The sequence below is a fragment of the Mauremys mutica genome, chromosome 7 (genome assembly GCF_020497125.1).
Source record: "Mauremys mutica isolate MM-2020 ecotype Southern chromosome 7, ASM2049712v1, whole genome shotgun sequence".
NCBI lineage: Eukaryota > Metazoa > Chordata > Testudines > Geoemydidae > Mauremys > Mauremys mutica.
The window spans coordinates 55026448-55050904 of record NC_059078.1 but is presented as its reverse complement, the minus strand read 5'-3'; the positions used below and the strand labels follow the sequence as shown (position 1 = coordinate 55050904).

Here is a 24457-nt window from a genome sequence, read left to right as displayed (position 1 = left end):
TTCGATGGCTGCTCTAGGAGAACAAACTGTATTGATGAAAATTAATGTGAGAATAAAGAAGTGTTGAACTGACAAATGCATAAGCAGTTGATTAGCTGTGCCTAGTTGAACCTACCTGGGTTAGAGGACGTAGACCTGCAGGTGGACTCAGTGGATCACATTCATTAGGCCAGTGGTTTTCAACCTGTGGTCCGCGAACCCTTGCAGGTCCTCAAACTCTGTCTAAGATTTCCGAAGGTGTCTGCACCTCCATTTGAAACTTTTTAGAGGGCCACAAGTTAAAAAAGGTTGAACACCCCACTCCACCCCGTATTAGGCCACTGATTAAAACAGGATGATCTGTGTAATAAGGAATTTCCTACCTTCACTCTCTTCTTTCATTCTCTTCAGATGTTCTGATTGTCTCCCTAGTGAAGGGCTTTTTAAATGATATTTGAACTTTATCTGGCACCTCAAAGCGGTGCCAGGCAAGTGATTGGCAGATCTGGGGAAGGGGCATAAATGGCTCGATTCTCCAGTTGTTCACATCCTGAGGGCTTCCAGGGGTTGAACTATCCCATTAGCACAAGTTAGAGCAGCCTCAGGGATCACCAGTGGATAATGGAAACACTGAAACACGTGTGCTTTGGGCCAGCCCTGCTTGTTCCTGCCATGCCACCTTCCTATCCTGAAATGTCCTCTATTTTGGGGTTGGGAAGCAGGTGGGGCTGATGAATAGCTGGCTACATTAGATCTGTGCAAGCTCTGGTCTCCTCTGTGCTAGAGGAAACTTAAAGTGCTGAGCGTCTGGCCCTAGATGTATTTAAGTAGGGGGAAATCCTTGCTCAAAAGTGAGCATGCTAGAAGCATATTTAAAATGTTGACTCTTCCTGTTTGAATTGTTTGCAAACAGATTTGGATTTTTCTCAGCTTGTTCAAATCTTTTCTTGGGGTTCTTTTTTATCTGTGTACTGTTGAGAGTTGGTGTTTTGACTGGAGACAGAGGTCTACTCACGGTATGAGGTTTTTAAGGTCAGGCTTGACAAAGCCCTGGCTGGGATGATTTAGTTGGGAATTGGTTCTGCTTTGAGCAGGGGATTGGACTAGATGACTTCCTGAGGTCCCTTCCAACCCTGATATTCTATGATTCTATGTTTCTCTTCCCTGATTGAACATTTCTCTTGCAGTCAGCTTTCTGGTGGTATATGATCACAGTTGAAATTACAGTAAAAATTCAAAAGAATATTTGTGGAAACTTTTTTTCTTCAGCATTCACCCGTCTCTAATTACATTTACCATTCCGGTGGGGGGTGCGGAGGGGAAGGAAAGGTTCACAAGTGCACAGGATTGGTGGGACATTTTGGGGTTCAACCCAGACTGGTGAGGGGTTGTGTCACCGCCTGCCCTACAACTCTGGGTGCCTAGAATGCTGTGTTGCTGTGCCTGGCCAATTGAGGGCCCGGGAAAAAGGGCACCCCTGTGCCCCAACCTGCTCCACCTTCACGGCGCTCCTGCTGGGGAGCAGGTCAGAACGTGGGGTCTTGTCCCACTCTGCCCGCCCACCCAGCACGGCTGCTGGGGAGGGGAGGTCAGGGTGTGGGGGCTTCCTCCACCCACCCAGTGCTCTTACCAGGAGTGGGGGAAGCCCCCTTGCCTAAACCCAGCTCTCCGGCAGGAGCGCCGGAGGTGAGGGGAGGGGGCTGCAGGTGGAAGGGCTGGGGAAGAGCCCCCACTTGCTTTGGCCCAGGGCCCCATAAAACTGTAATCCACCTCTGTCCATCCCCTCTCGCGATTAAGTGGTCGCTTGTTCCCTCCTGGCTCTGCTTTGCTTACTTGGCATGCAAATGTGGTTCTCATTGTCTTTGGTCACACCTTGCTCCATTTACATGGGAGACCCATTCCAGCAGGCAGAATTTCATTCCTGTGTCTGGAAGAGGCATGGCTTAGGCAGGGGTGAAATTAACTTAAAGGACTTGCCGGTACTCCAGAATCCTGAGGAAGGCCGTGGCCTCCACCGGAAGAGGCGGAGCCATTAAATCCCCAGGCCCTTTAAATCAGGATTTAAAGGGCCCAGGGCTAGGGCTGTGGTAGCAGCAGATGGGAGCCCCAAGCCCTTTAAATCATCCCCTGAGCTCCCAGCTGCAGAGGTGTCTGGGAGCCCCGGGGTTCGGAGGCGATTTAAAGGGAGCAATTTAAAGAGCCCGGGGCTCTAGCTGCTGCTACCGCAGCAGAGCCCTAGGCCCTTTAAATTGCCAATGGAGCCCCAGGGCTCCAGCAGGAGGGCCCGGGGCTCCGGCTGCCGCTACCCTCCAGGGCCCTTTAAATGGTCTCCAGAGGGCAGCAGTCTCCTGGGGTAGCAGCGGCAGGGCTCTGGTGGCTATTGAAAGGTCCTGGGGTGGTGGAGGCAGCGGGAGCCCCGAACCCTTTCAATAGCCACCAGAGCCCTGTCGCCGCTACCCCAGGGCTCCGGCAGGCTCCGGGGGCTATTTAAAGGGCCCAGGCCCTTTAAATTGTCCCCGGAGCCCTGGGGTAGTGGCAGTGGGGCTCCAGTGGCGATTTAAAGGGCCTGGGGCAGTAGCAGCGGCAGGAGCCCTGGGCCCTTTAAATCACCACCCGACCCCCGCAGCCGCTACCCCAGGGCTCTGGCGGCAATTTAAAGGGCCCTGGGCTCCAGCCCTTTAAATTACTGCCTCAGGAAGCTGGTCCACCCCGGTATGGCACACCAGCTCTTGCTGGTAGGGGTGGCAGGTATGTAGAAATTTTGGACGTTCCCGGAACCTGCCCCATCCCAAACTCTGCCCCCCCAAACTCCACCCCCCACCTGCCCAAGGCTCTGGGAGGGAGTTTGGGGAGGGGAGGAGGTCTGGGGTGCAGGCCCTGGGCTGGGGCAGGGTACTGGGGTGCAGGAGGGGTGCAGGGTGCAGGTTCTGGGAGGGAGTTTGGGGATAAGAGGAGGTGTGGAGGGAGGGGGAGCAGGGGTGAGGGCTGTGGGGTGAGGCTGGGGGTGGATTTGGGATGTGGTTGGGGATGAGAGGTTTGGGGTGTGGGAGGGGACTCAGGGCTGAGGCAGAGGGTTAGGGTGCAGGGGAATGAGGGCTCTGGCTGGGGCTGGAGATGAGAGGTTTGGAGTGTGGGAGGGGCTCAGGGCTAGGACAGAGGGTTGGGGTGCGGGGGGATGAGGGCTCTGGCTGGGGGTGTGGGCTCTTGGGTGGGACAGGGCTGGGGATGAGTTTGGGGTGCAGGCAGGCTGCCCTGGGACTGGAGCCAGAGAGAAGGACTCCCCCCAGCCCTCTCCCTGCTGGCAGCATCGAGCTCTGGGGTAGGGACCCCCTTCTCCCCCCCAGCAGCACACTCACCCCCCCATCACTGCACGTGCTCCTACGGCCCCTCTCAGGTCCAGGAATCCCCCTCGCCTCCCCTGTGGTGGGTGCCATGCTGGGGGGGCGGGTGCTGCCATCACATGTGCACCTCCTCCCCTGCTGCTGCCCCTCACTGTAGCCTCACTGGGGCTGCCCCTTGCCCAGTGTGGGGCAAGAGCAATGACTGCAGGCAGGGGGGTGGCTGTATTGGTGGAGAGTCCCACCGGAAAATGAAAGGGTCCGATGCGGAAGGGCAGCCTGCCCTGGCAGAAGTGGAGGGGGGCACTAGGACCCTGTGGCAGCAGTTTATGCAGGCAGGCAGCATGGAGCTGCAGGGGACGGGGAGAGACAAACACTCTGCTCCGGGCAGGGCCGGCTCCAGACACCAGCCTACCAAGCACGTGCTTGGGGTGGCATCTTGGGACGGGGCGGCACTCGGGGTTTGTTTTTGGTTTTTTTGGTTCGGCCAGGCGGTGCTGGGGAGAGGCGGGGCGTGGGAGGCGTGGCGCCGTGCTGGGGGGGCCGGGACTTGGGCGGCGCGGCACTTGGTGGGGGCGGGCTTCAGTGGCACGGTGCTCGGGGGGGCGGGGACTTGGGCGGCGCGACGCGACGCTCAGGGGGGCGGGGGACTTGGGCGGCATGGCGCTTGGGGGGGCGGGGACTTGGGCGGCGCTACGCGACGCTCGGGGGGGCGGGGGACTTGGGCGGCATGGCGCTCGGGGGAGCGGGGGACTTGGGCGGCATGGTGCTCGGGGGGGCGGGGGACTTGGGCGGCGCGACGCGACGCTCAGGGGGGCGGGGACTTGGGCGGCGCTACGCGACGCTCAGGGGGGCGGGGGACTTGGGCGGCATGGCGCTCGGGGGGGCGGGGGACTTGGGCGACGCGACGCTCGGAAGGGGCAGGGACTTGGGCGGCGCAACGCGATGCTCGGGGGGCAGGGGACTTGGGTGGTGCGACGCTCGGGGGTGGGGTGGGGCAGCGCTCTTTGTTTTTGCTTGGGGCATCAAAAATGTTAGAGCCGGCCCTGGCTCCGGGACCCAGGGAGGTGCATGGGGGCAGCAAAGGGGGGCCGGGGCACACTCAGGGGAGGTGCGGGGGGCAGCAGGTGGGGCCAGTGGGGAGACCCTCAATATTGCTGTAGCCAGGAGTAGGAGTCAGCGAGGGAGAGAATGCTCCATTTTTTTGCCAGTAGCTACTGCACCTTTTCTTACCGGTCCTCCTTACTGGCCTGTACCAGCTTACTTTCACCTCTGGGCTTAGGCACTGATTGCCAAATACATGTTAAGAACATATTGCAGCACATATCTACAAAGTCGTTTATGGGTGTACTGTACATATGTCACGCTAGAATATTAACAATCTGTGGGTTACTTGCTTTCCAATGACATATGACATGCCCCCTTTTAGATACAGATTATGACAATGGTGAGTTGGGGTACACTGACTATGTCAAACTTGATGAGTTGCTGACCCAGAACAGTGAACCATCAGTGGGGCTCTGTATCACAACTGGCCTAATGCTGCTGCCATTGATGCTAATGGGAGTTTTCCCACTACATCGATGGAAGCAGAGTTAGACCAAGGGTGAGTGCTTATGCAAATCCACCCTGGATCTCCATCCACATCCCAATTCTTTCGAACCTGCCAGGAGCCAGACCTCCAAAGGTGCCAACGTTTGGATACTTAGCTGAACCTCTTTAGAATGGGAAAGAAGAATCACCCATAAATTGCTACTACTCATTGCTCTTTTTACCTTTTCCAAAGGCCCATGAGTGGCTTCCTGTGCTCCCCATGTCCTCTCTGGCGCACCCCATGCTGTATATTGAGGTTCAAGCTTTGCTGTAAGAACCATCAGCATGGGAGAGAGTTTCTGTATGCTGTTTCCGGGTTCCAGTTTCTCTCTCCACACCCAAACCCACCTCTTCTCCTGTGTGGTCAATATCGAGCGCTCTGCTTTGAGCAGCATTTGGCAGTTGGGAATTGTGCCAGGTTTGATGCCTTGCCAACCACCAGGACAGAGCAAAGGGATGATCAGAGGCAGCCCTAGACTAGCTGCCAGTAACTGGCGCCCTAAGTGAGCCATGCAATTGGCGCCCCCATCCCCAAGGCAGATCTAGGCTGAGCTTTTTGGTAAACTGGGAAACATTTTGCCCCTTTTTTCTTTTCAATGTTTTTAAGCATTTTTTTTTTTGTAAACAGAGGCTTAATTATTTGGTTTGTCCGTCCATCCATCTGTCCAACCAATGTTTCTAAGATAAGATAAAATAGAGACACAAAATTTTCAGAATAGATTTGTACACTACAGCTAGATGATATGTCAGTCTGATTTCAAATAAAAATGCATTTAAAATGTTAATTATAACTTTTATTATTACAAATCCAAAATAATCCATTACGTTACCCTGCTTTAACTGCCATTACCACCACATCCAATACAGAAAGAAAGAAGAAAACTCTTCAATGAACTTTAACCTGTATTTACAAAACACTCCAAATAAAAAACACTGTGTGCTCTTAAAACATGACTTTTCTTGCTTTACGTTTTGAAAAATCAGTCACTAGTTCTTTTAGATCCAGTTTTCCAGCTATTTCATGCTCTGTTGACATTGTGGCAAGTCCAACAAGTCTCTCTTGCACCATTGTTGAATGCAGATATGTTTTTATCAATTTTAACTTTGAGAAGCTACGTTCCCCACTAGCTATGGAAACTGGCAAAGTTAAAAGAATGCATAGAGCTTTAAAATGTTCGGAAAACTGCGCGTTTATTTTCACAAACAAACTTCAGTACTTCTTCAGGAGTGGAATGTTTCTTAAGTCGTCTTGAAAAAGCCTGAAGCTCACTACACAAATCTGCAGCATCAATGTCTTTTGAATTTTCATGAGTCAAAGCTGACTCCAGTTTTATACAAAATTATCTTATCTGTTTTGCTGTTTTCTTTTGCAAGCTGTGGATATCATATAGAAAACCAAATACTGACTCTAGCTGCTGCATCTGTTGAAATCTTTCGTCAACTGAGTGAATAGCAGTATCAAGGACTGCGAAGTAGAAATTCACTTTGAACCTTTGTTTTGAGTTCTGAATTAGTGTCTTGTCCTTCATATGAAAACTGCTGTTTCTTTTGCTGAATGCGAACTGGCTCTGGTTCAAATTCTGTCAGAAAGTCTATTTCTTCAGCAAGCTAGAGAGAATCTATCAGTGTTCTTTCGAACCCTTCATCACTTCTGAATTTCTCCAGAGTATTTTTAGTTTGCTGCTGTTTTTGAATAGCAGAATGTATGTTCAAGTTATTTTCCTGAAGCTGCTTACTTAGTGAGGTTAATCTTGAAAAGGATATTATACCACAAAATGAGTGAAGTCACAAATTTGAACTTGGAAAGGCCATTTGCAAAAGCTTCTGCATCTGAATGTGCCGTATTGCCAAATGATCCAGTAAAGGTAGTATCATTAGAAATTTTAATTAGGGCATCATAAATGTTTCCAGGTTCATAGCAAAGAGGCTTCAAAGCATCAATGAGACTCTCCCTTGTCTGACTAAGTGGTTTCACAGTTATTGAATTCACATGGCGAGTCAGAATCTCACAACGGCATGTTGAGCCTGAGAAAAACACATAAACACATTGCACCAGGTCAAAGAAACTGCTTGCCTCCAAACGGCATCTAGCAGCATCATTGACAACCAAATTCAGAGAATGTGCACTGCAAGGAAGAAAAAAGGACCTAGGACTGATTCCCATCATTCTCCTTTGCACACCATTGTCTTTACCCTTCATATTACTCCCATTATCATATCATTCAACAGATAATGACATTGTTTCAAGCTCTTGTAGAATAGTTTCAGTCATAAATGCTCCAGTCATCTCCTTCAGTGGTACGAAACCCAAAAATGTTCCTTTATGAGCACTTCAGCATTATCTTCATCTGCAGTCTTTTCCATATACACAAAATGAATGATCATTGTCATTTGTGCAACATGACTCACATCTGGTGTACAGTCCAGTATTATTGAAAAGTATTTTGCAGAATGGGCAGTTTCTATACTTTTCTTTTTAATGCCATTTGCTAGGATTTGAATCAGTTAATTTTACATATTTTTTCCTAAGTAATGAACCTGTGTTTCATGATCAGTTATTTCACATAGATGCTCCTTCATGACTGGATCAAACAAAGCTGGGTATTCAACAAATTTTAAAAAATTTCCATTACCTGGAGTATATAATTTTTCATTTCTACTGTGGCTGCGGAATGCTAAATTTTGCCCACCGAAAACTCACTAAAGCAATCAGACGCTCTAATATTTGTTGCCAATATGCTTCTTTTTCCTTGATCACACGTAAATTTTCTTCATCGATAGTTTTTCCTTTTTTCAATCATAATTCAAGTTCTTTCCAATTTTGAAAACATTACAAATATTCTGTACTTCTTTCATGTGAAGAGAGAATTGAAGAGATGTTTTTCCAGGCCTTCGAACCATTTGCAGTAAGTGATGTACCAATTGCTTGATTTCTAAACAACTTGCAGCAAAAGCAAAACACAGAGTCCTTTGACACTGAATATTGTAACCAGTTTTGATGAATTTCTTCCCCATTAATGAGTTTCCTCTTGTAATGGTGAGCAGAGAATTTTCTTTTATTTCCCTCCTTAGGGAAGGGAAATTCATGAACTTGTTCGGGTCCATGTTTCATGAGAATTTGCTGCACACTGACATCACATCCAGGCCATGAAGCTGGGTCCCCATACTGTAAAGGTGCCACCGGACTCCTTGTTGTTTTTGTGGATACAGACTAACACGGCTACCCTGATACTTGTAACTTATTTGTAACTTCCTCATCTTTTCTTCCTTCTACTTCATTTACTTCAATTTCTGCATGTGTCTCTGAAGGTGAATAAATTTTCTCCACTTCCATATCAATCTGATGCTGTGAGCTGCCTTCATCTAAACGTAAGTTTCCATCATCTTGAGTTTCCAAACTGCTTTTTTGTGGATGTGAGCTACCCTCATCTCAAAGTAATATACCTTCATCTGGATGCTGTAAACTGCTTCCATCTTTATTTGGATTAAAGAGAAGATATTTCAGGAAGGATCCCTGCTGTTTTGCTTGGTCCTTTTCCTTCTCAGCCGTTTATTTATGATACTCAGCTCCTGAGGCTTTACTTTTTCCTCTTTTCTGCCATTGGGCATTTGAATATTGTTATGTACTGTGCTCCCGACTGTAAGCATTTAGTATTAAGGATGGCTGACACACCCACCACATGGTTGGTGATTTAAACCACATTGCAGCCATCCCAACACATCTTTTCACTGCTTAAAGGTTCAATGATTAGTAACATACACTCACTTACCTATTAAAACAGTTAGTTACAGGCAGTATTTACACAGCAACAAAATGACCTTTTTCGACGTTATAACCCGACGCCGGTTGTTTGGAAAGTAATCTTCTTCCTCACAGTTACCCGCTTGGAGTGTGACGTCATCACTTTCGTAGTCTATTAAGCGTTAATGCTGTTACTTTTATGGACCTTATTTATTACATGTGAACCAGAAAAAGAAAAGTTCATAATTATACAGCCCTGTAACGGGTTGGACTCACCCCTGCGGCGCCTCCTACTGGTTGCTCTCCGAAATTAGCTCAGTCCAGCCCTGGAGCACCCTCTGCAGGCTGGTGATCCACCTGTTCTTAGGCCCCCCGTGTCCCTCCCTGGACCCGGTGCCCTTTTACATGGGGTGCTGCCCCCGAGCAGTAACCCCTTTCTCTCTGGGTCTCCCCTTCTGTCTCAGGGAACCCCCACCCTCTATCCCTACCTTGCCTCACTATTTGGCTACTGCCAGTCATTGTCTAGCCCCACACTCTGGGGCAGACTGCAGTCTCAGCCAACTCATCCCTGGCAAGGAGGGTTTGGACCTGCTGCCTTGGCCTACCCCTGGGCTGCCCTCTGCAACCCACAGTACCTGTTGGCCCACTGCTAGGCCGCAGCCTGGGGCTTTCCAGGCTGGAGCTCCCCAGCTCCTCAGCCTTCCCCAGCCCTGCTGCACTCAGGTATTCAGTCTCAAGCTCCTAAGCAGCCAGGCCCGTCTCTCTCTGAAGGCAGAGAGAGACTGCCTGGGCTCCTGGCTCATAGCCTTTTATAGGGGCCAGCTGTGGCCTGATTGGGGTGTGGCCCAGCTGCAGCTACTTCCCCAATCAGCCCAGCTTGAGAGCAGCAGCTCTCAAGCCCTGCCAAGCTGCTTTCAAACCCTTTAAAACCCCCGGAGCAGGGAATCCACCCTGCTACAAGCCCAATAATAACGCTTAAAGATACTCACATTTTGGATTTATAATGCTGAAAGACATTCTTGGTGCCAAAGAATAAAGAATAAACACAATTTTCCACAAAAAGAACAGAAGTACTTGTGGCACCTTAGAGACTAACAAATTTATTTCAGCATAAGCTTTTGTGGGCTACAGCTCACTTCTTCGGATGCATAGAATGGAACACACAAACAGAAGATATTTATACATACAGAGAACATGAAAAGGTGGAAGTAGCCATACCAACTGTAAGAGGCCAATCAATTGAGATGAGCTATCATCAGCAGGAGAAAAAAAACTTTTGAAGTGATAATCAAGATGACCCATAGAAGGTGTGAGGAGAACTTAACATGGGGAAATAGATTCAATTAGTGTAATGACCCAACCATTCCCAGTCTCTGTTTAAACCTAAGTTAATTGTATCTAATTTGCATATTAATTTGAGTTCAGCAGTCTCTCTTTGGAGTCTGTTTTTGAAGTTTTTTTGTTGCAAAATTGCCACCTTCAAGTCTGTCACTGAGTGGTTAGAGAGGTTGAAGTGTTCTCCCACTGGTTTTTGAATGTTATGATTCCTGATGTCAGATTTGGTCCATTTATTCTTTTGTGTAGAGACTGTCTGGTTTGGCCAATGTACATGGCAGAGGGGCATTGCTGGCACATGATGGCATATATCACATTGGTAGATGTGCAGGTGAACGAGCCCCACAGTATTCATTTGATTCTTAACCATCTACCTGCGACGTGTGTTAAAATGACCGTTTGACATGTATCAACTCGCGATATCTCCGCTCTACGTGAATTTCCAGCTATGTGACCTTGATGTATATTCGAGTTAGGTGTCACTAGCATTGCAGCTCTTGCCACTGGCAGATGTGTTTCAGTGTGGCTGAGTTATTGCTTATCAAAATTGTGGAGTGTGTCATCTTGACCCTGCGTCACAAATTGAAAAAATATTTCACTAAAATATTATTTATTTTTGCAGTAAATTAAAGATTTAACATATTAATAAATTCTCAGAAATGTAGAGAAATGAATTATAATTCATATTCCCTCCGTACGCACACGGGAATTGAAATATTGACATCTTCATTATTTTATTTGTATTTTTTTCATCTTTTTCATTTTTTTATTTGATATTTTTCCTCGAATTTCCCGCCATTTAACTTGGCACCCTAGGCGACCGCCTAGTTCGTCTTTATGGACCGGCCGCCCCTGGGGACTGTGCCAATGACAGCCTGCCAGCTGCTCAGATCACAACAAACCCAGTGCTGTTGGATCGCGACCACTTGACCAAAGAACATTTTCTCAGTGCGTATCTGGAGCAGTTGGTAGGATTTTTCCCCAGTATCTGGAAACAAACATTTTAAGTGATGTTATCTATAGTGCAAGGCTGCCTGTAAAGGGGCACAGCCCAGATTAAAACTGACCCCAGTGTAGAGCAGAAACCTAGCCAGCAGACCTCATGCTGCAGGTTCCATCTCTCTCTCTCTTTTTCTGGAACTGCTCTAATTTTGTTGGGCAGCAGTCATGGTTCTTCCAGGCTTATCTTTCAGGATGCCAGCAAGTCCTGAAATAACTCTTGAGGCCCGTAAAACATCATGTCTCCAGTCAGACAAACTCTTTGACATCCCTCTGAGAAGCTTCCTGCGGCTTCTTTGCTTCCTTTCTGTTCTCTGATTTTTTTTATTCATCTGTGGCCCCCACCTCCTTTCTCCTCCCCGTAATGTGTGTCCAGGGTATATCCTATGAGAACCATAGGCTAATTAGGGGAGCAGGAAAGGATTTTAGGTTGACTGCCTGGTATCTATCCCAGGTCTCAAAGGGATCTGGACCCAGATTGCTTGTTAAAAGAAATATGATTTTTTATAATTTTTTTAAAACACTTAAAGATAAAAGCAAAGAAACTTTATCACCAAAGCTAAGCTCCTGTTAATAATATTAAACTAAACTAAGAATAAAGCAAAACAACTGTCCAGTCAAGGTGAAATCAACAAACCAAACAAGTTAGACTCAGTGATGCCAACAATAATCAGTCCTTAGACAAATTCTATAAAAGTGGCTGTTTGCTTATAAATCCAACTAAAGAATGTGACCAAAATCAATCAGATCTATCATTTGAATGGTTAAGTAGCTTAATATGAAACCAGATTATTATCTAATGTCTGGACCACAACCTTGGAAATGAATTGCTATGTGGTGGCTAACCCTTTCCTCTCTCCACTGGAGGTGGATTGTAACTAAGGCTAAGATTTTGTCATGGATATTTTTAGAAAAAGTCACAGATAGGTCACAGGCAATAAAGAAAAATTCATGGACGACTGTGACCTGTCCGTGACTTTTACTAAAAATATGCATGACAAAATGGGGAGCTCCAGGCTCCTTACATCACCCAGCGGGGCCTGGCTCAGAGCTGCAGTGTCCCGCCACTGCCCGCAGTGGCTTGGAGCTCCGGGACACCCTGGCCGCCTGTGGTGGCTCCATGCTCAGGGGCACCCCAGCCGCCCACAATGGCCGGAAGCTCAGGATCTCCCGGGAGCTCGGGGTCTCCTCACTGCTTGTGAGCTCCAGGGCACCCCTGCCCCCTGCTGCCTGGGAGCTCTGGGGCACCCCTGCTCCCTACCCCAGCTGGGAGCTTCAGGCCATCCGTGCTGCCCTCTGCAGCTGGGAGCTTGGCCCTCACAGTTCCCAGCTGCCAGGGTGGCAGGGGACCCTACAACTCCCAAGCGCTGGGGGCTCAAATCACGGAGGTCTCTGAAAGTCATGGATTCCGTGACTTCTGTGACCTCCATGACAAAACCGTAGCCCTAATTATAGCACAGGCTTGAATGGAATACTTTTGATAACTAGAAGTTTGACAGTGCATTTTCCAGAAATTGCAGAGGACAACCTGAAGTCTCTCAGGATTTTTAAACATAAAACACAGAACACACTTTAGGGAGTAATTTTACGAGACATCATTTAGGACTGTTTAAACCTGGGGAACATTTCTTTCAGGCACCTTGCCCATGTGGGTTGTATGGGTGCTCACACACACCTGCATGCTCGCAGCCACACTTTCACTTTCACACCCTACATTAAAAAGAATAAAAAGGCCTGAGATGTCTCCGAGCTAAGAAAAAGGAAAAGGACCATATCTGAGGAAGATAACATGGTCTTATCTAGTGAAAAAATCTCGAGATTATATTGTATCACTTGATTATGTAATATTCAATATAAATATCCTATAAAAATAGCTAATTGGGAGGGGAGAAGACTAGCCAATCACCCAGTCACTTAACATTCATTCATCAGCAACATTAAAAATAAAACATTATATTCCATTTCATCACCTCCAGCTCTTTCTGAGAAACGAGGCATTTGCAATAATTTTTGTATTTTAGAACTGGGCTATAAGCCAAACATCTTATCTTCTGGAATCTTCATCTTGACAGAGGAAATTTACTTTAAAGCCCATCAATGAAACCCACTTGAAACATAACATTTTACGTTTTAGATAGGGTCTGTATTCCAATACAAGCTATTCCTCTCTCAATATCAAGTGGTTGAATGGTATCACTGCTCTTGTGTTTTTGGCTTTTGCTTACTGAACAAAATTCAGTAGTGCTGCCTTTTCCCTCTAGAGGGCATGTATTCAATCCCTAGCAATGCCTCATGCAAATAGAGGTCATGATTAGGGTGACAGTTTTGTCACAGACAAATTTGGTCACGGAATCTATGACTTCCAGATATCTGTGACTTGAGCCCCAGTGCCTGGGAGCTGTAGGGTCCCCCACTGCCCCTGGCAGCTGGGAACTGCGGAGACCAAGCTCCCAGCTGCAGAGGGCAGTAGGGTTGCCACGCATTTCTCAGCCGGGGCGGGGGCAGGTGTGCCACGCAGCTCCCAGCCAGGGCAGGGGTGCCTCAGAGCTCCCAGGCAGTGGAGAGACCCCAAACTCCCAGCCACCGTGGGCGATGGGTCTCCCGTGAGCTCTGGCCAGGGTTCCCCAGAGCATGAAGCCGCCACGGGTGGCCGGGGTACCCCGGAGCTCCGAGACGCTGCAGGTGGTGGAGGGACACTGTGGCTCTGAGCCAGGCCCCCCTGGATGGTGTGGGGAGCTTGCAGCTCCCCATTTTGTCATGCATATTTTTAGTATGGATAGGTCACGGGCTTCCGTGAATTTTTCTGTATTGTTCATGACTTTTACTAAAAATATACGTGACAAAATCTTGGCCTTAGTCATGATTGCATTGCTACCTGTGGCTGTGGTGTGGTGGCTGTGCATCTGGATGGTGCTGGGGCAAGCTGCCTCATTGTGTGTAGCTCTGTGAGTGACCAGACTTTCTCTGATTTGGCCTCTTTCCCAGGGGCGGCTCTAGGTATTTTGCTGCCCCAAGCACGGCAGACAGGCTGCCTTCGGCGGCTTGCCTGCAGGAGGTCCCTGGTCCCGCGGATTCGGCGGCACACCTGTGGGAGGTCCGCCAAAGCCGCGGGACCAGCGGACCCTTCGCAGGCATGCTGCCGAAGGCACCCTGCCTGCCGCCCTCGCGGTGACTGGCAGAGTGCCCCCCGTGGCTTGCCGCCCCAGGCACGCGCTTGGCGTGCTGGTGCCTGGAGCTGCCCCTGCTCTTTCCTCCCATCTATTTTTATCATCCATATTTTCTTTTTCTCCGTCTTCATCTCTCTTTTCTCCCCCATTGTCTGTTTGCCCTTGCCTGGAGGGACCTAAGAGACTGTCCCCAAGAAAAGAGACTTTCAAGGTGACCTCTACACTGAAAACACTGCTTGGCTTTTATTCCACTCCCTATCTTCCCAGCAAGCCTTGCTCCCAGCCTACATTTCTAATGGGGCCTGCCCTACAAGTTCCAGAATTCCTTTGATTCCTATGAATTCTGGGATGACTTGTCTATCCCAGACTCCTTGGTAAGTGCAATGAATGCCGGGGCAGTGGCATTAATATAACACGTTTCCCTCCCTGTCTCTCTCTCATAGGTATGCATTATTATGTAATAGTTACATGTGAAAAGAAACCGGAGTCACTGGCGGAGAATCCTGACGGTTTCCACTGGGCCTGAATAGTTCAGCCAGTTGATTAAAGTGAGTACACTGCAAAGGGGGCAGGGGGATTAATGCAGGATAGGGTTGCCATCTCTGAGATACAAAAAAATGGGACATCTGAACCATTTCATCTGGGACAGCTACCTCAAAACAGGGACCACCCTCTGTGGGGGAGGGGAGAGAATCAAACCCTGACTTTTAGCACCACAATCACAAGATTCTGTCATTTGAGCTAAATTTCTCTGTAAGTGTTAAGCTGTCCAACGGGGTCTGACCACAGAGGCACTCTCTCTTTCCCCTTCCCTCCCCCCCATGTGTTAAATAAGCTAGTCAAAAGTAGAGCTGTGGGGAGGATGGAAATTCCATTTGTGAAGGATTTTGAGATTTTGAAAGTTGGCTTCATTCTGAATCAGAACAAAAATGAAAATTTTGATTTTGACATTTTTTAAAATGTTGCCTTATGATCTGATATATAATATGAAATTTTAAAAAGGCAAACCAAAAAGTTGTTTCCGAATAAAAAAATGAAATGTTTAGTTCTGTTTCAACATCATTGGAACTTTTTTCCTGGTTTTCTTCTGAAATGAATTCCAGTGAAATTGACCTGAGTTTGTGAAGTATTTCAGTTTTAATGGAACTGCATTTGCTAACAGAATATAGTTTTGTCCAGGTTTTTCTGACCTGCTCTAGCCAAAAATGTGTAACCCAAAGGAATTAAAGTAGGGTGACCAGACAGCAAATGTGAAAAATCAGGATAGGGGATGGGGGGTTAATAGGAGCCTATATAAGGGTGGAGGGATAGCTCAGTGGTTTGAGTATTAGCCTGCTAAACACAGGGTTATGAGTTCAATCCTTAAGGGGGCAAGTTGGGGATTGGTCCAGCTTTGAGCAGTGGATTAGACTAGATGACCTTCTGAGGTCTCTTCTAACTCTGATATTCTATGATAAGAAAAAGTCCCTAAAATCAGGACATTTGGTCACCCTAAATTCAAGCCCCATATCTGAGTGCCATCTTGTAATGACCCATGGCTGTACAGATACCACAGTCTTCAACAAGGATCAAACTCAGTAGCTTCACCACCAATGACTCATACATTTATTTAGTATATGTATTTTGAGAGCAGCACAATGAACAAGATGCTGCCCACACATGGAAAGGCACCAGCCCTGCCTGGGGAAGTTTATCCCTGCCCTCTGAGTTAAATGCATGCGAGACATCTGCTCACCGCCATGCTGCCTTTCTGTATCTGGCCATGGATTTTGTTGTGAGTCTCATAATATGACTCAGTGGTTCTCAAACTTTTGTATTGGTGACCCCTTTCACACAGCAAGCCTATGAGTGCGACCCTCTCTTATAAATTAAAAACACTTTTTACATTTAAAGCTATTATAAATGCTGGAGGTGAAGCGCTGTTTGGGGTGGAGGCTGACAGCTCGTGACACCCCATATAATAACTTAGTGACCCCCTGAGGGGTCACAACCCCATTTTGAGAACCCCTGTGATGTGTGGCGTGTTTTTGAAGGCCGTAGCTGCAGGAGGCATGGGATTAGCTGAGACTCTCATCTTGGATTGAAACCAAGCAGTATGTTTTTAGCACTCATGATTGCAGAAAAAATCTTCAAAATGTGACCTGAGTGAATCCCAAAGGCTCAGAAACCAAAAGACAAAAAAAACCAACCCCCCTCCCCCTGCCAATGTATTACTTTTTAAAAATTAATTTTCAGCCAATTTCATTATTTTTAAATACTTGGGGCTGGCAATGCTAAGGTAATAATTGGAGATATACCAATCTCCTAGAACTGGAAGGGACCTTGAAAGGTCATTAAGTCCAGCCCCCTGCCTTCACTAGCAGGACCAATTTTTGCCCCAGATCCCTAAGTGGCCTCCTCAAGGATTGAACTCACAACGCTGGGTTTAGCAGGCCAATACTCAAACCACTGAGCTATCCCTCCCCCTGATTGATTGGTTGTGTCTGCTTTTTTTCTCTTTCTCTGTCATGCTGATGCAGGATTTATAATGTGAACTCCACACAGTTTCCATTGTAACAAAGCTAGTGTGAAAAGTTTCGGGGAGGAGGGAAGGGACAGATCTGTGTTGAAAGACCAGAAATTGTGTCTGGATTTCTGCCATGTTTTTGGTTAGGAGTGTTATGTTTACAACATGCACACACAAAGAAGTGAGATAAAAACACAAATATTCTTGCTGAAAGGTTGCAACATAACACAACTTTTATTCTTTATCCAGAATGATAACCCACTCTAGCCAAAAACAGAGACAGACAAAGCAGGCTGCTCCATAAAACAGAGGCATAACTCACCCCACCTTACCATGGACTACCTGGCTGCAGACTGACTCTGATCTCACCCTTCCCTACACAGTGCCCTAGCCAGCAAGCAGGACCAGGAAACCTCTGAGGATTTAAAGTGATAGCTACACGATTTAATATTGTTTTCCATACACCACAGAGAGGAAGTCAAGGGGTTGACTGTTCCTTGACAATAGAGATGGAGCACTGGTAAAACAGATTTGTATTCTTAGGAGGACACAATGTTGGGAGTTCAGAATCCCATCCAGGCCTAATTGTCTTGTTAGTTAATTTCTGGGTTGAAAGAGAGCTGGCAGCTCTGAGTGAGGCTTGATATTTTTACCCCTACGAGGCACATGTGTGTCAAGCTTTAAAAGCTTTGCACCAAAGCACAAAGCTTTAGAGATACTGTCATGGATGAGGCTTGCCTGTAAAACCCTTCTCCCCGTAGTGTGATCCCCATGGCAAGCCCACTGGGGGACCAGGGTAGTTAGGAAGACAAGGGTCAGAGCCCCCGGAGTGAGAGACTGTTGCTTCTCAGAGATGCTAGAGCTTTATAAATGAGACAAATGAGAGGGGCAGCTTCCTGCCTTCCTTGACCTCCTGCAGGCACCAGAAGAACAGCCTCTCCAGTCTCTTCTTCCCCTTCCTCCCCATGTCATATGCGCCATCAGGCCCAGATTTCAGTGTTCCAGAGTCTGGTTGACTCCTCTTCCACGTAACTCTGCTGCCTCAAACTGAAGCCCATTCCCTGTGTTGTCTGAGGGTATGTCTACACTACGAAATTAGGTCGAATTTATAGAAGTGGTTTTTTTAGAAATCGTTTTTATACAGTCGATTGTGTGTGTCCCCATACAAAATGCTCTAAGTGCATTAACTTGGCAGACTGCGTCCACAGTACCGAGGCTAGCGTCGACTTCCGGAGCGTTGCACAGTGGGTAGCTGTGGGTAGCTATCCCACAGTTCCTGCAGTCTCCGCTGCCGATTGGAATTCTGGGTTGAGATCCCAATGCCTGATGGGGCAAAAACAGTGTCGCGGGTGGTTCTGGGTACATGTCATTAGGCCCCCCTCTCCCTCCCTCCCACCATGAAAGCAACGACAGACAATCGTTTTGCACCTTTTTTCCTGGGTTACCTGTGCAGACACCATACCACGGCAAGCATGGAGCCTGCTCAGCTCACCGTCACTGTCACCGTATGTCTTCTGAGTGCTCGCAGACGTGGAACTGCATTGCTACACAGCAGCAGCTCATTGCCTTTTGGCAGCACATGGTGCATTACAACTGGTATTCATTGTCTTATTCCTGGGTGCTCTTTTAGCCGACCTCAGTGAGGTTGGTCGGGGCGCCTGGGCAGACATGGGAGTGACTCAGCCAGGTCATTCCCCAGTCATACTGCACCATCTTCTGGCGAGCACCCAGGAGATGACGATGGCTAGCAATCGTAATGCAGCATCTTCTGCCGAGCACCCAGGAGATGACAATGGCTAGCAGTCGTACTGCTGCCAGCCTAAGATGTATAAGATAGATGGAGTGGATCAAAACAAGAAATAGACCAGATTTGTTTTGTATTCATTTGTATTCATTTGCTCCCCCCTCCCTCCGTGAAATCAATGGCCTGCTAAACCCAGGGTTTTGAGTTCAATCCTTGAGGGGCCCAGTCTGTGTGACAGTTGTTTGTGTTTCTCCTTGATGCAAAGCCACCCCCTTTGTTGATTTTAATTCCTTGTAAGCCATGTCGTCAGTCGCCCCTCCCTCCGTCAGAGCAGACAATTGTTTCACGCCTTTTTTCAGCGCAGGCGCCATAGCACTGGGAACATGGAGCCCGATCAGATCACCGCTGCAGTTATGAGCACTGTAAACACCACGTGCATTATCCTGAAGTATATGCAGAACCAGAACCTGCCAAAGCGAAACCAGGTGAGGAGGCAATGGCAGCGCAGTGACGAAAGTGATGAGGACATAGACATGGACATAGACTTCTCACAAAGTACGGGCCCCGTTAGTGTGCGCATCATGGTGTTAATGGGACAGGTTCATGCAGTGGAACGCCGATTCTGGGCCCGGGAAACAAGCACAGACTGGTGGGACCGCATAGTGTTGCAGGTCTGGGCCGAATCCCAGTGGCTGCGAAACTTTTGCATACGTAAGGGCACTTTCATGGAACTTCGTGACTTGCTTTCCCCTTCCGTGAAGCGCCAGAATACCAAGATGTGAGCAACCCTCACAGTTGAGAAGCGAGTGGCGATAGCCCTGTGGAAGCTTGCAATGCCAGACAGCTACCAGTCAGTCGGGCATCAATTTGGAGTGGGCAAATCTACTGTGGAGGCTGCTGTGATCCAAGTAGCCAAGGCAATCAAAGAGCTGCTGATATCAAGGGTAGTGACTCTGGGAAATGTGCAGGCGATAGTGGATGGCTTTGCTGCAATGGGATTCCCCAACTGTGGTGGGGCGGTAGATGGAACCCATATCCCTATCTTGGCACTGGAGCACCAAGCCAGCGAGTACATAAACTGAAAGGGGTACTTTTCAATGGCACTGCAAGCACTGGTGGATCACAAGGGACGTTTCACCAACATCAGTGTGGGATGGCCAGGAAAGGTACATGACGCTCACATCTTCAGGAACTCTGGTCTGTTTCAAAAGCTGCAGGAAGGGACTTTCTTCCCAGAAAATAACTGTTGGGGATGTTGAAATGCCTATAGTTATCCTTGGGGACCCAGCCTACCCCTTAATGCCATGGCTCATGAAGCCATACACAGGCAGTCTGTACAGTAGTCAGGAGCTGTTCAACTATACGCTGAGCAAGTGCAGAATGGTGGTAGAATGTGCATTTAGACGTTTAAAAGTGTGCTGGCGCAGTTTACTGACTCGGATAGACCTCAGCGAAACCAATATTCCCATTGTTATTACTGCTTGCTGTGCGCTCCACAATATCTGTGAGAGTAAGGGGGAGACGTTTATGGCGGGGTGGGAGGTTGAGGCAAATCGCCTGGCCGCTGATTACACGCAGCCAGACACCAAAGCGGTTAGAGTACAGGAGGGCGCGCTGCACATCAGGGAAGCTTTGAAAACCAGTTTCATGACTGGACAGGCTACTGTGTGAAAGTTCTGTTTGTTTCTCCTTGATGACCCCCACACACACACACCTTGGTTCACTCTACTTCCCTGTAAGCTAACCACCCTCCCCTCCCCCCTTTGATCACCACTTGCAGAGGCAATAAAGTCATTGTTGCTTCACATGAATTAATAAAAAATGCATTAATCACACAAATAGAGGGATAACTGCCAAGGTAGCCCAGGAGGGGTGAGGGAGGAGGGAAGCACCGGGTGGGGTGTGGGAGGAGGGAAGGACAAGGCCACACTGCACTTTAAAACTTTAAAACGTATTGAATGCCAGCCTTCTGTTGCTTGGGCAATCCTCTGGGGTGGAGTGGCTGGGTGGCCAGAGGCGCCCCTACCACGTTCTTGGGCGTCTGGGTGAGGAGGCTATGGAGGAGGAGGGCAGTTGGTTACACAGGGGCTGTAGCGGCAGTCTGTGCTCCTGCTGCCTTTCCTGCAGCTCAGCCATACGCTGGAGCATATGAGTTTGATGCTCCAGCAGCCTGAGCATTGACTGCTGCCTTCTGTCAGCAAGCTGACGCCACCTATCATCTTCAGCCCATGACTTACTCTCTTCAGCCCGCTGCCTCTCCTCACGTTCATATTGTGCTTTCCTGCACTCTGACATTGTCTGCCTCCACACATTCTGCTGTACTCTGTCAGTGTGGGAGGACACATGAACTCAGAGAACATTTCATCCCGAGTGCATTTTTTTTTCGCTTCTAATCTTCGCTAGCCTCTGGGAAGGAGAAACATATGCAGCTGGTGGAGGAAAAAAAAAGGGAGAGTGGTAGTTAAAAAGACACATTTTATAGAACAATGGGTACACTCTTTCACAGTAAACCTTGCTGTTAACATTACATAGCACATGTGCTTTCTTTACAAGGTCGCATTTTGATGGCTTCACCCCTCTCCCCACCGCATGGCTAACAGCAGGAACATTTCTGTTCATCCACAGGCAAACAGCCCAGCAGGAACGGGCACCTCTGAATGTCTGCTTAATAAAACCACCCTGTTTCAATCAGGTGACCATGAATGATATCACTCTCCGGAGGATAACTCAGAGAGATAAAGAACGGATGTTGTTTGAATGCCAGCAAACACTGGGACCATACGCTGCAATGCTTTGTTCTGCAATGATTCCTGACTACGTGCTACTGGCTTGGCGTGGTAAAGTGTCCTACCGTGGAGGACAGAATAAGGCTGCCCTCCCAGAAACCTTTTGCAAAGGCTTTGGGAGTACATCCAGGAGAGCTTTATGGAGATGTCCCTGGAGGATTTCCGCTCCATCTCCAGACACGTTAACAGTCTTTTCCAGTAGCTGTACTGGCCACGAATGCCAGGGCAAATTAATCATTAAACACGCTTGCTTTTAAGCCATGTCTAATATTTACAAAGGTACACTCACCAGAGGTCCCTTCTCTGCCCTCTGGGAGCATGCCTTGGGTGGGTTCGGGGGTTACTGGCTCCAGGTCCAGGGTGAGAAACAGATCCTGGCTGTTGGGGAAACCAGTTTCTCTGCTTTTTTGCTGTGAGCTATCTTCAACCTCCTCCTCATCATCTTCCTCGTCCCCAAAACCCACTTCTGTGTTGCGTCCTACTCCATTGATGGAGTCAGAGCACAGGGTTGGGGTACTGGTGGCTGCAGCCCCTAGAATGGCATGCAGCTCATCATAGAAGCAGCATGTTTGGGGCTGTGACCTGGAGCGGCTGTTTGCCTCTCTGGTGTTTTGGTAGGCTTGCCTGAGCTCGTTAATTTTCACGTGGCACTGCTGTGAGTCCCTGTAATAGCCTCTGTCCTTCATGCCCTTGGAGACTTTTTCAAATGTTTTGGCATTTCGTTTACTGGAACGGAGTTCAGCTAGCACGGATTAGTCTCCCCATACAGCGATCAGATCCCGTACCTCCCGTTTGGTCCATGCTGGAGATCTTTTGCGATTCTGGGACTCCATGGTAACCTTTGCTGATGAGCTCTGCATGGTCACCTGTGCTGATCAGCTCACAGTACTGGCCAAACAGGAAATTAAATTCAAAAGTTCGCGGGACTTTTCCTGTCTACCTGGCTAGTGCATCTGAGTTGAGAGCGCTGTCCAGAGCAGTCACAATGGAGCACTCTGGGATAGCTCCCGGAGGCCAATACCGTTGAATTGCGTCCTCACTACCCCAAATTCGACCCGGCAAGGCCAATTTCAGTGCTAATCCCCTCGTCGGAGGTGGAGTAAAGAAATCGATTTTAAGAGCCCTTTAAGTCAGAAAAAAAGCTTCGTCGTGTGGACGGATGCAAGGTTAAATCGAGGTAATGCTGCTAAATTCGACCTAAAATCATAGTGTAGACCAGGCCTGAGGCACACACATACTGCAGCTGGGATTCAAGTGTTACATATATACGATTGCAGTAACACAAACCCCCTCCAGTACAATGCAAACGAGGCAGCAGCTTCAAGGTTTCCATCATGCTAAGCACGTAGGGACTGTTCACAGCATGAGAGTGCTGTGCCTTTTCTGCACTCCGCCCCTCCGCAAAGGGAAAGCGTTTTATCCGGGTCATGGAAGAGGATGCTGGAGAAGCTTATGGGACAAATCAGGCCAGTTTTTATGCCATGCTAATCCTGCTGCCTCCCAAAGCAGCTGCATTCTGCCCCACCGACAGCCAGGGGTGACTCCATTGACGTTGATGGAGTGGCACCATTTTATGCCTGGCCTGAATTTGACCCCTGTGTTCTCATTGCAATATTTTTTTCTAATGAGAACTTGGGAACCATTAATGAATGCTATTCCAGGGACAGGCTGTATTGTCAGGCATTGCCTTGAGCAAGAGGCCAGTTGCAGAGCCCAGAAGGCGCCTCAGAGTCACAATTCCTCCCTACTTCTTCCTTGGTTGGGGAATGGAGGAGAACTGGTAATAATTTTCCACTGACCTACCCCAGGAACAATCGATGACACTTCCCATGCCAGCTCAGCTGTGCTGGTCACCTAGGCTCTGTCCTGCCCTGCTCTGAGGAGGGAGGGAGGGGGTGGGCACACAGCTCTCAGTGTCTGGGTAGGTGTCCTGCACAGGCCCCCAGGCCCAGGCCCTGGCTAGCTCTAACTAGTCTGGTATTTTTCTTTCAATGTGACTAAACAAACTTAGAGGCTGTGACATATTTTGGTCTAGTATGAATTTTTTGCCAGAGGCACATAGGACAGTAGGGAGAACTCTCAGTGCTATTTCTCCTTTCTTTCATTTAATATATAATTCGTTTTTATGTACAGCCTGCAACCCCATCCACAGATCAAATATTCACTTCAGCCTGGAGATTAAAGAGCTCCAGGTCTGGCAATCTGGAGCAAAGGCGGGCAAGAAATAATCTAAATGCTGCATATGGCTTGCATGAGAGATTAATACAACTGGGCTGTCATCCGTGGGGCAGAGGGGATGGAGAACTCTGATCACTAAATGAGTCATGTGAAGGTTAGAGCTATAGATGGGGAGACAGAAAACAAAGGTGAGTTTATCAGAATGTAGCCGGTGAAATCCAGCCCTTACACATACTCATAGTCCCTACACTGGACAGGAAATGGAATGTGCTTAGAGCTTGGTGGATCTCTGAACTATCAAGCTGGCGGCTCATACCATCATTCCTCTCCTGCTTCTCTACCCATCCTTTGCATGTGGGAAGCTGTTGCCTAATTTCTGAAGGGCTGGGGGCCTGATTGCCCCTCCCATGATGGACCACATTTCACTGGGCCCATGGAGCAGCAGCCACCTGATTAGATGTCCCAGCCTTGGGGTTTCAGTGAGTGCTAGAAAGCTACAGGGAGGAAGGAGGCATGATTAGCTCTCTCACTAAGCCTGCACTGTGGCCCAGGGCAAGGTTTCCTCCAGAGGGAGCAGCAACTGGTATCTGAACCCAGTGTCACACATCTTTCACGCCACTCTGCCCATCTCAGAATGCCAGACAGCGCTAAATAATACAGAGCGGTGCAGAAATAAGACTTTTATCAGCTGAGGTTTGGGAACAGATGGAGAATCTATGAGGCAGAGATGCTGGAAGGGATGGAAATACGTTTCAAATGTTTTCCTTAGTGTCTTCCCAATCTGCTCTTATATTCACAGCTTCTACTGATTCCACGTGGCAGACAGCAAGAGCCCAAAACTGAAATAGCTACAGTTATCTGGAGGGAAATGTTTGCTGAGCCCTGCTGAGCTATGTTGAATGGGTCACATGACCAGTGACAAAGTGTCATGGGTGCAACTCATGGCTTGATGGGCAAATGCTTGTTTGCTTTAATCTAGGCTAAACCTTCAGTTTCTGGAGGAGAACCGGGGTGGGATTTGTAAAGTCATTTAGGGGATTTGGACACTCATGGGTTTTATTCTCAGCTGTACCAGTGACTTCTTGTGTGT

The 24457-nt window shown here is 48.2% G+C and overlaps 1 protein-coding gene across 5 annotated transcripts in view; it reads left to right on the top strand.

The window, feature by feature from the left end:
* The window catches only part of SORBS1 (sorbin and SH3 domain containing 1), a 313279-nt gene that overhangs the window by 146584 nt on the left and 142238 nt on the right, over positions 1 to 24457 (top strand). For 4 of the 5 annotated variants that reach the window (XM_045024362.1, XM_045024364.1, XM_045024363.1 and 1 more), the window contains one exon: positions 14597 to 14701. The exons of the other annotated variant lie outside the window; for it this stretch is intronic. The gene's annotated coding sequence lies outside the window, so the exon portion shown is untranslated. The remainder of the gene's footprint in view (positions 1 to 14596; positions 14702 to 24457) is intronic. 5 annotated transcript variants of the gene reach the window in all.